Genomic DNA, 13,400 nt, shown 5'->3' on the forward strand with positions numbered 1-13,400 from the left:
GCCCTTGTACGGCCTGTGGGTCAAATACAGCCCTGCCGAGCCAATGCTGTCAACATCTGACGACTCCCTGTTTCCCCGACAACCCAATTTTTGCTGCTGTGGCCATTAAGACAATTTACCATTTTGTGAATGTGAAAATTTTGACTTAACTCAGTTGTGGATGTTATCACAATAATTTCTTTTAAAATCCTTGAATGTGTATTGCGCTTGGTAGCATTACCTATTCCACTGATTTTAGGCTGGAATTTCAAGTTTGTTCACACAATATGTACCAACTTGTCAGTTAACTAAAATAAAAATTTATAATAGCCTCATTAGAATTTGAATTTTATTAATGTTTCATGCAGCACTTCTCCAAAATGAGAACTGATGAGTTTGCAGGAAGGAGCTGCCAGATGCCCTGATGCTCAGCTGCACAAGTCTTCCACCGCTCTAATACAAATATATGAAAAGGACAGGAAAAGGTTATCCAGTCCATCAAGCAGTACGGTAGTGATGTGGTTATGACACTGGACTAGCAACATACAGCTTTCAAATTCAAATCCCACCACGGCAAGTGTGAAAATGAATTTAATAAATCTGTTAGTTGTTAAGCTCGACTACTTTGTCTAGAACACGAACTCCTCATCACCAACACCCTGTTTTGCCAGAGGGACAATACAAGGCATCGTGGCAACACCCTCGCTCCAAACACTGGCACCTGCTGGACGATGTCATCGTCCGAGCCAGGGATCGCAAGGATGTGCGCATCACCCGCGCCATGATAGGAGCTGACGACTGCTGGATGAACCATCGCCTAATCCGATCCATCATTGACATCAACATAGCCCCAAAGCAAAGGGGACAGCAGAAGCAGTGCCGTAAAAATATTAATGCTGGGGCACTCAAAGACCCAGCTAAGAGAGCCCTATACAGCCAGCACCTTGCAGCCAATCTGGCGTGCCTTGATGACCCTGAGATGCTCAATGCCCACAGCGCTTGGTCTGCCCTCCAGGCTTCCATAGCCAGTGCCTGTGAAAAGACACTTGGTTACTCAACCAGAAAACACCAGGACTGGTTTGATGAAAACGATCAGGAGATCCAAGAAGTAATAAATCATAAGCGCAGAGCATTTTTGAGCCTCAAGCAACAACCAAACTCGGGAGCTACAAAGCAGCATTACAGACAGCTCAAGGCTGAGGTCCAACAAAAAACCCGGGACCGAAAGAACAGGTGGTGGATGGAGAAAGCGCAGGTGATACAACAACTAGCCGACAGCCACAGCATATGAGGATTCTTCACTGCAGTCAAGGTCACCTATGGTCCAAATTCCCAAGGCCCCACCCCACTCCTAGCAAAGAACGGGGAAACACTCATCAAGGACACCGAGGCTGTCGGGGCCCGCTGGAAGGAGCACTTTGAAGATCTCCTCAATCGAGACTCTGCCTTTGACTCGAGTGTTCTCAACTCCATCCCGCAGCATGCAACCTGCCACCACCTCAGTGAAACTCCCAACGCTGCAAGAGGTAGGCAAAGCCACAAAACAGCTCAAGAATAATAAGGATACGGGTGTGGATGGCAAAGGGTGTGGATGCTGAGGCGCTAAAATATGGCGGAGAGGCGCTGTTGGTGCGGATACATGACCTCATCGCTCTCATTTGGAGGGAGAAGAGCGTGCCGGGAGATCTCTGAGATGCAGTGATCATGTCCATTTTTAAAAAGGGGAACAAATCTGACTGTGGCAACTACAGGGGAATCTCCCTGCTATCAGCCACTGGAAGGTTGTCACTTGAGGCCTCTTCAACCGTCTTCTCCCTGTGGCCGAGGAGCTCCTCCCGGAGTCACAGTGCGGATTTTTGTCTCCTACAGGGAACAACGGACATGATCTTTTCAGCACGACAACTGCAGGAAAAATGCAGGGAGCAGCGCCAGCCCTTATACATGGCCGTCTTCGACTTTACAAAGGCATTTGACACTGTCGACCATGAGGGCTTATGGAGCACCCTCCTCCGTTTCACATGCCCCCAAAAGTTTGTCAACATCCTTCGCCTGCTCCACAATGACATGCAGCCTGTGATCCTTACCAACGGATCAGTTTCAGACACATTCCACGTCCGAACCGGGGTCAAACAGGGCTGCGTCATCGCTCCAACCCTCTTCTCAATTTTTCTCGCTGCCATGCTCCACTTCACTGCCAACAGGCTCCCTGCTGGAGTGGAACTAAACTACAGAACCAGTGGGAAGCTGTTTAACCTACTAAGCCTCCAGACAGGTCCAAGACCGGCCAAACCTGTGTCGTTCAACTGCAGTACGCGGACGACACCTGCGTCTGCGCACATTCGGAGACTGAACTCCAGGATGGTATGTTGCCTCCTTGGTGCAAGGGTCAAGGATGTCTCCGAGCGAGTGCAGGACATTCTGAAAAGGGAGGGAGAACAGCCAGTTGTCGTGGTGCACATTGGTACCAACGACATAGGTAAAAAAAGGGATAAGGTCCTTCGAGACGAATTTACGGAGCTAGGAGTTAAATTAAAATGTAGGACCTCAAAAGTAGTAATCTCGGGATTGCTACCAGTGCCATGTTCTAGTCAGAGTAGGAATCGCAGGATAGCACAGATGAATACGTGGCTTGAGCAGTGGTGCAGCAGGGAGGGATTCAAATTCGTGGGGCATTGGAACAGGTTCTGGGGGAGGTGGGACCAGTACAAACCGGACGGGTCTGCACTTGGGCAGGACCGGAACCAATGTCCATGGGGGAGTGTTTGCTAGTGCTGTTGGTGAGGAGTTAAACTAATATGGCAGGGGGATGGGAACCAATACAGGGAGACAGAGGGAAACAAAAAGGAGACAAAAACAAAAGACAGAAAAGATATGAGTAAAAGTGAAGGGCAGAGAAACCAAAGGCAAGAAACAAAAAGGGCCACTGAATATAAAAGGGCTGCAGGAGGGGTAAAAACTAAAAATCATGGTTTAAAAACTAGGATGAAAACACTCTACCTAAATGCACGCAGCATTAGAAATAAAGTAAATGAGTTGACGGCACAAATCATTACAAATGGGTATGATTTGGTGGCCATTACAGAGACATGGTTGCAAGGTGGCCAGGACTGGGAATTAAACATACAGGGGTATCTGACGATTCGGAAAGATAGGCAGGAAGGGAAGGCAGGTGGGGTAGCTCTGTTAATAAGGGATGATATCAGGGCAGTTGTGAGGGATGATATTGGCTCCAATGAACAAAATGTTGAATTATTGTGGGTGGAGATTAGAGACAGTAAGGGGAAAAAGTCACTGGTCGGTGTAGTTTATAGGCCCCCAAATAATAACTTCATGGTGGGGCAGGCAATAATCAAGGGAATAATGGAGGCATGTGAAAAAGGAACGGCAGTAGTTATGGGGGATTTTAACCTACATATCGATTGGTCAAATCAAATCGCAGGGGGTAGCCTGGAGGAGGAATTCATAGAATGCATACGGGATTGTTTCTTAGAACAGTATGTAACAGAGCCTACAAGGGAGCAAGCCATTTTGGATCTGGTCCTGTGTAACGAGACAGGAAAAATAAACCATCTCCTCGTAAAAGATCCTTTCGGAATGAGTGATCACAATATGGTTGAATTTGTAATACAGATTGAGGATGAGGAAGTTGTGTCAGAAATGAGAGTACTATGCTTAAACAAAGGGGACTACAGTGGGATGAGGGCAGAGTTAGCTAAAGTAGACTGGAAACAAGGACGAAACGATGGCACAATTGAGGAACAGTGGAGGACTTTTAAGGAGCTCTTTCATAATGCGCAACAAAAATATATTCCAGTGAAAAAGAAGGGCGACAAGAGAAGAGATACCAGCCGTGGATAACCAAGGAAATAAAGGAAAGTATCAAATCAAAGACCAATGCGTATAAGGTGGCCAAGGTTAGTGGGAAACTAGAGGATTGGGAAGATTTTAAGTAACAGCAAAGAATGACTAAAAAAGCAATAAAGAAAGGGAAGATAGATTACGAAGGTAAACTTGCGCAAAACATAAAAACAGATAGTAAAAGCTTTTACAGATATATAAAACGGAAAAGAGTGACTAAAGTAAATGTTGGTCCCTTAGAAGATGAAAAGGGGGATTTAATAATGGGAAATGTGGAAATGGCTGAGACCTTAAACAATTATTTTGCTTCCGTCTTCACAGTGGAAGACACAAAAACCATGCCAAAAATTGCTGGTCATAGGAATGTGGGAAGGGAGGACCTTGAGATGATCACTATCACGAGGGAGGTAGTGCTGGACAGACTAGTGTGATTGAAGGTAGACAAGTCCCCTGGTCCTGATGAAATGCATCCCAGGGTATTAAAAGAGATGGCGGAAGTTATAGCAGATGCATTTGTTATAATCTACCAAAATTCTCTGGACTCTGGGGAGGTACCAGCGGATTGGAGAGCAGCTAATGTAACGCCTCTGTTTAAAAAAGGGGACAGACAAAAGGCAGGTAACTATAGGCCGGTTAGTTTAACATCTGTAGTGGGGAAAATGCTTGAAACTTTCATTAAGGAAGAAATAGCGGGACATCTGGATAGGAATAGTGCAATCAAGCAGACGCAGCATGGATTCATGAAAGGGAAATCATGTTTAACTAACTTACTGGAATTCTTTGAGGATATAACGAGCATGGTGGATAGAGGTGTACCGATGGATGTGGTGTATTTAGATTTCCAAAAGGCATTCGATAAGGTGCCACACAAAAGGTTACTGCAGAAGATAAAGGTACGCAGAGTCAGAGGAAATGTATTAGCATGGATAGAGAATTGGCTGGCGAACAGAAAGCAGAGAGTCGGGATAAATGGGTCCTTTTCCGGTTGGAAATCAGTGGTTAGTGGTGTGCCACAGGGATCAGTGCTGGGTCCACAACTGTTTACAATATACATAGATGACCTGGAAGAGGGGACAGAGTGTAGTGCGACAAAATTTGCAGATGACACAAAGATTGGTGGGAAAGCGGGTTGTGTAGAGGACACAGAGAGGCTGCAAAGAGATTTAGATAGGTTAAGCAAATGGGCGAAGATTTGGCAGATGGAATACAATGTCAGAAAATGTGAGGTCATCCACCTTGGGGGGAAAAAAAACAGTAAAAGGGAATATTTTTTGAATGGGGAGAAATTACAACATGCTGCGGTGCAGAGGGACCTGGGGGTCCTTGTGCATGAATCCCAAAAAGTTAGTTTGCAGGTGCAGCAGGTAATCAGGAAGGCAAATGGAATGTTGGCCTTCATTGCGAAAGGGATGGAGTACAAAAGCAAGGAGGTCCTTCTGCAACTATAGGTGAGGCCGCACCTGGAGTACTGCGTGCAGTTTTGGTCACCATACTTAAGGAAGGATATACTAGCTTTGGAAGGGGTACAGAGACGATTCACTAGGCTGATTCCGGAGATGAGGGGATTACCTTATGATGATAGATTGAGTAGACTGGGTCTTTACTCGTTGGAGTTCAGAAGGATGAGGGGTGATATTATAGAAACATTTAAAATCATGAAAGGGATAGACAAGATAGAGGCAGAGCGGTTGTTTCCACTGGTCGGGGAGACTAGAACTAGGGGGCACAGCCTCAAAATACGGAGGAGCCAATTTAAAACCGAGTTGAGAAGGAATTTCTTCTCCCAGAGGGTTGTGAATCTGTGGAATTCTCTGCCCAGGGAAGCAGTTGAGGCTGGTTCATTGAATGTTTTCAAGTCAAAGATAGATAGATTTTTAAGCAATAAGGGAATTAAGGGTTACAGGGAGAGGACGGGTAAGTGGAGCTGAGTCCACGACCAGATCAGCCATGATCTTATTGAATGGCGGAGCAGGCTCGAGGGGCTAGATGGCCTACTCCTGTTCCTAATTCTTATGTTCTTATATAGTCGATGTATTTACCAAGGCGTATGAAAGCATAGGCCATATGCTTAACATCCATAAGACAAAGGTCCTACACCAGCCTGTCCTCGCCGCACAGCACTGCTCCCCCGTCATCAAGATCCATGGCGCGGCTCTTGACAACGTGGACCATTTCCCATACCTCGGGAGCCTATTATCAACATTGATGCGGAGATTCAACACCGCCTCCAGTGCGCCAGAGCAGCTTCAGCCGCCTGAGGAAAAGAGTGTTCGAAGACCAGGCCCTCAAACCTACCACCAAGCTCATTGTCTCCAGGGCTGTATGGATCAGAGGCAGAGGCGACTTACAGAAGACACGTCAAGTCGCTGGAGATATATCACCAACGATGTCTCTGCAGCATCCTGCAAATCCCCTGGGAGGACAGACGCACCAACATCAGTGTCCTCGCCCAGGCCAACATCCCCAGCATTGAAGCACTAACCACACTTGATCAGCTTCGCTGGGCAGGCCACATAGTTCGCATGCCAGACACGGGACTCCCTAAGCAACTGCTATATGCGGAGCTCCTTCATGGCAAACGAGCCAAAGATGGGCAGCAGAAACATTACAAGGACACCCTCAAAGCCTCCCTGGTGCAATGCGACATCACCACTGACGCCTGGGAGACCCTGGCCGAAGACCGCCCTAGGTGCAGAAAGTGCATTCGGGAGGGTGTTGAAGAGGTCAGGCACAGGCAGCGGAAGGACCGTGTGGCAAATCAGTGCCATCCCCACCCACCCCTTCACCTGACGAATATCTGTCCCACCTGTGACAGGGTCTGTGGCTCTCGTGTTGGACTGTTCAGCCACCAAAGAACTCACTTTAGGAGTGGAAGCAAGTCTTCCTCGATTCCGAGGGACTGCCTTTGATGACTCCATGGAGTCTGACTCCTTTCATATCCATTTCGTTCTAATGTGCTTATAAAAGCCCCATCATCTAAATTATTTTATACATAGGCCCTCAAGTTCTTCCATCCTTTTCAATCCCGAATAGCTTATTGAACTGGACAGATTCTAAACCTCAATCATGGCTCCTCTGTTGAAGATAGCACCAACAGCTCCACCCTCTCCTGATCACGAACAGAAGAATTTTATATTGTACTGTTCTACCAATAAAACTTTACTTCCAGTTGTCATGTTTTTGTCTTAATTTTTCATTATCCTTGCCCATTCCCCTACTCCTCTTCTCGTACTACACTCTCCTTTCCCTCGATTCTTAACTTCCTCTCCTCGGTCCACTCTGATTGAGCCTACCTGGTGGTGTCATTGGTTGCAGTAATGTAGCTGTTTTGGGCTCCGATCCTGCTCTCGTGATTTCCAGGATCTTTAGAATATATTCCCCTCACCCAGCCTCTTAACTCTTCTTTGGCCTCTAAACCTACTCTATCTTTCCCCTTCTCCCTAACCTCTAACCACACTCAACCTTCTCACTTTTCACACAATCTCAACCCCTTCCCCCTAAACCCCATCATTTACCTCCCTCCAAAGCTCGAATCTCTCTACTTTTCCCTTCCTCCTTGCCTTAACCCCACCTCTCTTGAGACTCTTCTGGCATTGAGTGTCACAGTCTTCGATTATCCCCACACGAGCAGAGGTCTGCACTGGGTCTTGATTCCACTGTGCAATGTCATGCGAGATCAACGAGTTTTTATATAACAATTTTGAGAGTAATCTTCACATTCTAGACATCACACATTGAACTATAGAAATAATTAAAGAAGTAGAAAGACCCGCTGTTGATTTCTGACATGGAGCTACGAGCACTTGGCAATCTGCAAATTTCCCTCATCAAAAGCAATTAAGTTCTAATTGGTCTCTGGATCAATTTGTACCACTTTCCCACAGGATGGAACGATATAGTGACCTTAAAAGGAAAGGACAGGTTTGCATGTAAACATCACAACTATGCTCAAGATTCCCACACTAACTGTGAGCAATGCCATAGGAGATCTGCTTTCGATCCACAAATATGCCACATAGAAAATACAGCAAGGAAGGAGGCTATTCATTTGTATAAAGCAAATAAAACAGTAGTATGTATTCTGTGTGATATTTTTGTGTGCTTGGTGGTTTAAAAAAGGTTATTGACCCATAACTGGAACAAACAAGATTGTACTGACCCTGACCTTTCAGGGTTCTGTGGTTCTCAGAATGGGTGAGTTTGTTTACATTATGCTGCATCCGTTTGTACAAAAAAACTTGCAGCCATTAAAACATGGCAGTTGACAAATGTTTTTTCGAAAAAGATGTTTTCCTTTAATCTTTTTGTATGAAGAATTAAATCACTTCATATATTCAGAATATTTTTCATATATACTGATAATTATCAAAGATGCCTACATTGCAGCCATTTAACGACATGAGACAGTTTAATGCTCTTAATACACAAGAATCTCCTTTGAATACAAAACTGCCTTCATATGTCAGTGAACAAGACTGCTGCAGTGGTTATGTTAAGGAAACTCAGATCTTTATAGTCTTTTACAGAACACTTAACTTAAGCAAATGTAAATTTGCCTTATGCAGAAACCTCTGAAGCATTTGAATTTTTGCAAATTAGGTCAGAGTGTCAAGTTACCATAGTGTAAGTCTCAATACCAAGGCTAAGGAGTAATTTCAGTCATTATTGTATTAAGGAAACTGAAATTAAGGACTGCTCAAATTTGATTTTCCATTTGTGTTGTTATCGGGAAGCAAAATGGAGGCCATTAGACCATACTGGGCAACAGGCTGAAAGTTTTGGCTGGAACTTTATTGTGATCACCTTATCCAGGTTTATATGGGCAGGTTATTCCATCTTCAAAGGACAATGTAGCTAGCTGGGAGTTGGGTAGTGGGTGGGGGGATTTGGTGTGACATGCACACCAAACTTTCTGAAGCAGGGCTCTGACCATGCATAGAGATAGGATTCCTATATTTGTGTGAGGCCATCCAGTGTTCCATGTTAGAGACATGCCCTCTATTTTAGAGTAGTTAAATCTGTAACCAGTGTCCCCCAACTTCTTTGATGCTTTGAAAGATGTTGATGAGTGAGGTGTTTGGGTTGGCTACATATCGCAATATATCATCAGCATACAGTATACTTTGTGATCATTCCTTGCTGCCTGTATTCTATGCATACTTGGGTTCACTTTAATGCATGCCTGTTAAGGTTCTATGGTGCGAGGAGAGATGGACAATAAAAATGCAGCATTGCCCACTTCCCATAGATAAAAATGATTTTGTTGTAGTCATTTCATGACAACATAACTGGGCAGTGTTATAAAAAAAATACCAAAGTCAATCCTGTTTTCTACCTTTGAGAGTACAGTTCTTCTTCATTTGGAAGATGTGTTAAAGAGAATAGTTGTTTAAACAATAGTTCTCAAAAAAAAGGATTTGCAGTTGAAGTGGCCCAGAAGAGCCAAGGGCCCAGGGGCAGCACGGGCCAGCCCACACTGCGATATGTGTACACACTAGGTCCGTGCAGCAGAGCAGGTCTCCAGTCGTCTTGGTTAATCCTTGCCACTGGACCAAGACCTCGCTCTGTCAAGCCCGTGTGGTGGCTGGTGTGCAACGGTCACCCCACGTTAAAAAAATTCACGCACGGGCATCTTCCACCCCCTCAATTGGAGTTCAGGATTGGAACATCGGGTCCTTCATCGAAACACCTGTGAACTCGTGGAAGCAAGTCATCCTCGTCCGAGGGACCGCCTGTGATGATGGTGCAGACAAACAGGAGGGGAAATAGAAGATATCCCTCTGACTGCAAATCTCTAATATTCTCTTTTTTGGCCCACCATTTTGCACCCTTCACAAACTCTAACTTATTCAAAATGTTGCTGCATGTATCCTGTCCCACATGTCTTTGTACCCTGAACCCCTCCACACTCAATTCAAAATCTTAGTTCTTTATAAAATTTTGCATGACTTTCCCTAACATATTCCAGCAATCTCCTCCAGCCTTATAGCTGCTCCCAAATGCACCATTCATCTGACTCTGGCCTTCTCTGCATTTATCCCCTCCTTTTGCCTGTGGTATATCCTTACAACATCACTAAGAAGCACACTACACACAAGATAACTCTGAACAGAAAACTCATCATGTGCCCACCTTCTTCACATCAGTAGTTGCAGTACATCAGTAGTCCACTAGGTGGAGCTCTCTATTACTTTGCCCCATGATTGATGGCAAAATCTTCTGTTGCCTTGGTCCTACTCTTTGGAACTCCCTCTCTATAACTCTCAATTTCTACACCTGTTTACCCAGCTTTAAAAACCTTCTCAAAAACCACCTAGCATTCAGTCACCCTGTCCCCATTAACCTCTTCCACTTTGTTTGGTTTCTGTTTTCATTATATCTATTTGTGAAGCATTTCGTGGCATTTATTTCTGTTAAAAGTTGCTACATACATGCAAGTTGTTATCATGGCCAGGATGACGTAAAAAATGGCGCAAAATCTGAAAATGGTTGATTAGAGTTAAGAAAAGAGAATGTTACATTGTTGAGAATTTATTATCAACTGCTGAAGAGTGTAAAGGAGATAGAGGACTAAATATGGAGATAAATGAGAAAAATATAAAGAATTAACAGGGTTATATTATTCAAAGATAGAATGAGGTAAGCGTAAAAAAGGGAAAGGGACTGTTGACTCGGTCAGTATGTTTCTCGTCCAACATGGAAGTAGGTAGTGCTGGATTTAATTCTCAAAAGTAAAGTGGGGCACAAAGGTATGTAAGGGTAGGAACAACTAGGAATTAGTGACCATAATATAATTCGGTTCAATATAAAAATTGAATTTTAAGGGAACTTCAAAAGGAACAGTAAAGTATTTTACAAGTGTCTCAGTAAAAAGTGAGGTGGGCCCAATGAGAGGAGAGGATTATCAGTTTGGAGATGATGATCAAAAAATCGCAGAGGTATTTGATAAGTTCTTTGCATCAATCTTTACTAAAGAGATGAGTATTGAAGATGAGGCAAATCTTGAAGAGTTTGCAGCGAGGTGAGTTACATAATGATGGATAAAAGGAACATTTTCGGTAAGTTAGTTCGGCTTCAGAAAGACCAAATGCCATAGCCGGACAGGATACAGCCTCAAATTCTGAGGAGATGAGGGAGAGAATTGCCAAAGCCATAAAAATTATATTTCAGAGCTCTATTGAATGAGGATGTGTGCTGCAGGACTTCACAGGGTCAAAGTAGTTCCCATTTTTAAAAAGGGAGACAGAGCTCATCCAATTTATTATGGGCCAATTCGTTCAATATCGCTGGAAGAGAAAATGTTAGAGTCTCTAATTAAGGATGAAATTACCACGTTGGTGAATTGTGTCTTAGACAGTCGTGCAGTGCAGAACAGATGATCGTGAATGAGTAGTTAGTTTTACACTCCAGCAAAGATTCTTTTCCATTGACTTCAATGGGGGAAAACATCGGCGATGGTGGGCTGGGCTGGGCTGGGCTGGGTTGGGTTGGGTTGGGTTGGGTTGGGTTGGGCTGGGCTGGGCTGGGCTGGGCTGGGCTGGGCTGGGTTGGGGTGGGTGTGGGTGCGGGTGTAGGTTGCCAATTTGCTATCACCCATTCTGTGCTTCTGCTCAATTGTCAGCTGTAGCTCAGTGCGTAGCACACTCGCCTCTGAGTCAGAAGACTGTGGGTTCAAGTCCCACTCCAGGAACTTGAGCACATAAATCTAGGCTGACACTCCAGTGCAGTACTAAGGGAATGCTGCACTGTCGGAGTTGCCATCTTTCGGATGAGACGTTAAAAGAAGACCCCACCCCATCTGCCCTCTCAGGAGGACGTAGAAGATCCCATTTCAAGAGCAGGGGAGTTATCCCTGGTGTCCTGGCCAATATTTATCCCTCAATCAACATAACATAAAAAAACAGATTCTCTGGTCAATATCACATTGCTGTTTGTGGGAATGTGCGGTGCGCAAGTTGGCTGTCGCGTTTCCCACATTACAACAGTGACTGCACTCCAAAAGTACTTCATTAGCTGTAAAGCACTTTGAGACATCCAGTAGTCGGGAAAGGTGCTCTATAAATATAAGTCTTTCTTTCTTTCTTTCAAGGCCAATTTCACCACCTCACCCCACGTATCGAGATAAAGAGATAATACAAGTTACCAGCACAGATTTCAAAATGGACAAGCATGCTTGACAAACCTCACTGAATTTTTTTAGGGTCTAACAGAGATGGTAACAGTGAAAGTGGGGGGAATGCAGTGGATGCAGTGTGCATGGACTTTTGCAAAACCTTTAACAAGGCTACACAGGAGATTACGAGAGAGGATTAAGAGGTCTGTAATTGGGGAGAACAGCAAACTGGATTGAAAATTGTTTATAAAGGAAAAAACAGAAACTTGGAGTTAAAGTCATTTTTTTCAGGTAATTCCAATATCATCACCCAGATCCTGGGCTTCTTTCTGGCAAGTTTACCCCAGACTGAGATGAAGAGCAGGCCAAACTAAAAGGAAACTTCTTGCAGTCATTTCTAAAACCAGTTAACCCATTTTACGGATGGGGTTTGTGATTTTCTTTCAGAAATAAACAATTTTTTAAAGTGTCGTGTTGTAAATGTTATTGGAAAGAGTTAAGTGAAGAAGGAAAATGGTGGAAGAAAACTGAAAAAATTGAACAGTTTGATGGTTCAATGTGTTGTACTTGTTTGTTAACAAATAGTCGTTTGGACAAAAAGGGGATTTGCTTGCTCATTTTTTTGCTGGTTACTCATCCTTCATTGATACTTTTTGATTTATTCACATTTAGTCAGTTGGATAATTGGCATTTTAATAGAAAAGTGCTTAATTGACTCAAATTCAATTTTTAATTTACAGTTGTGTGACTCCCTGAGGTATTTGAAGTGTGATGCCTTTGAAAGGTGTTGCCACAATGGTTGTGCACAAGATGCAAGACTTTTAATGATATAGATACTTCTGTACAGTTAGATATCTTTCAAAATGGTGGAGAACTTGTCGTTTCATACACTGCCCATAAACACTCGACTTCACATCGCCATTCTCTACTGAAACTGGAATTTGAAGGATTCATTAAATTTCAACTTCCTAAGTTCTAATTCCATACAGAAATGTCTCAGCAATTTTGAACCACGTATCACTTTAGTTTCCTGATTTCTGTTACTGAGAGTTTGTATTCTTTAATGATGGTATGTTTCCTATCCTCCCGCTGTCCTCCGACCTCCCGCTGTCCTCCGACATCCCGCTGTCCTCCGACCTCTCGCTGTCCTCCGACCTCCCGCTGTCCTCCGACCTCCCGCTGTCCTCCGACCTCCCGCTGTCCTCCGACCTCTCGCTGTCCTCCGACCTCCCGCTGTCCTCCGACCTCTCGCTGTCCTCCGACCTCCCGCTGTCCTCCGACCTCCCGCTGTCCTCCGACCTCCCGCTGTCCTCCAATCTCTTCTGGGTCCCGACCCCGCCGCTGGGCTCCACCATCACCATCACCATCAACATTGCCCCAAAACAGCGAGGACAACAGAAACAATGTCACAGGAAAATCAATGCCAGTGCACTCAAAGATCCTGTTAAGA

Source organism: Pristiophorus japonicus, chromosome 14, assembly GCF_044704955.1.
Source record: "Pristiophorus japonicus isolate sPriJap1 chromosome 14, sPriJap1.hap1, whole genome shotgun sequence".
NCBI classification, from domain to species: Eukaryota; Metazoa; Chordata; class Chondrichthyes; family Pristiophoridae; genus Pristiophorus; species Pristiophorus japonicus.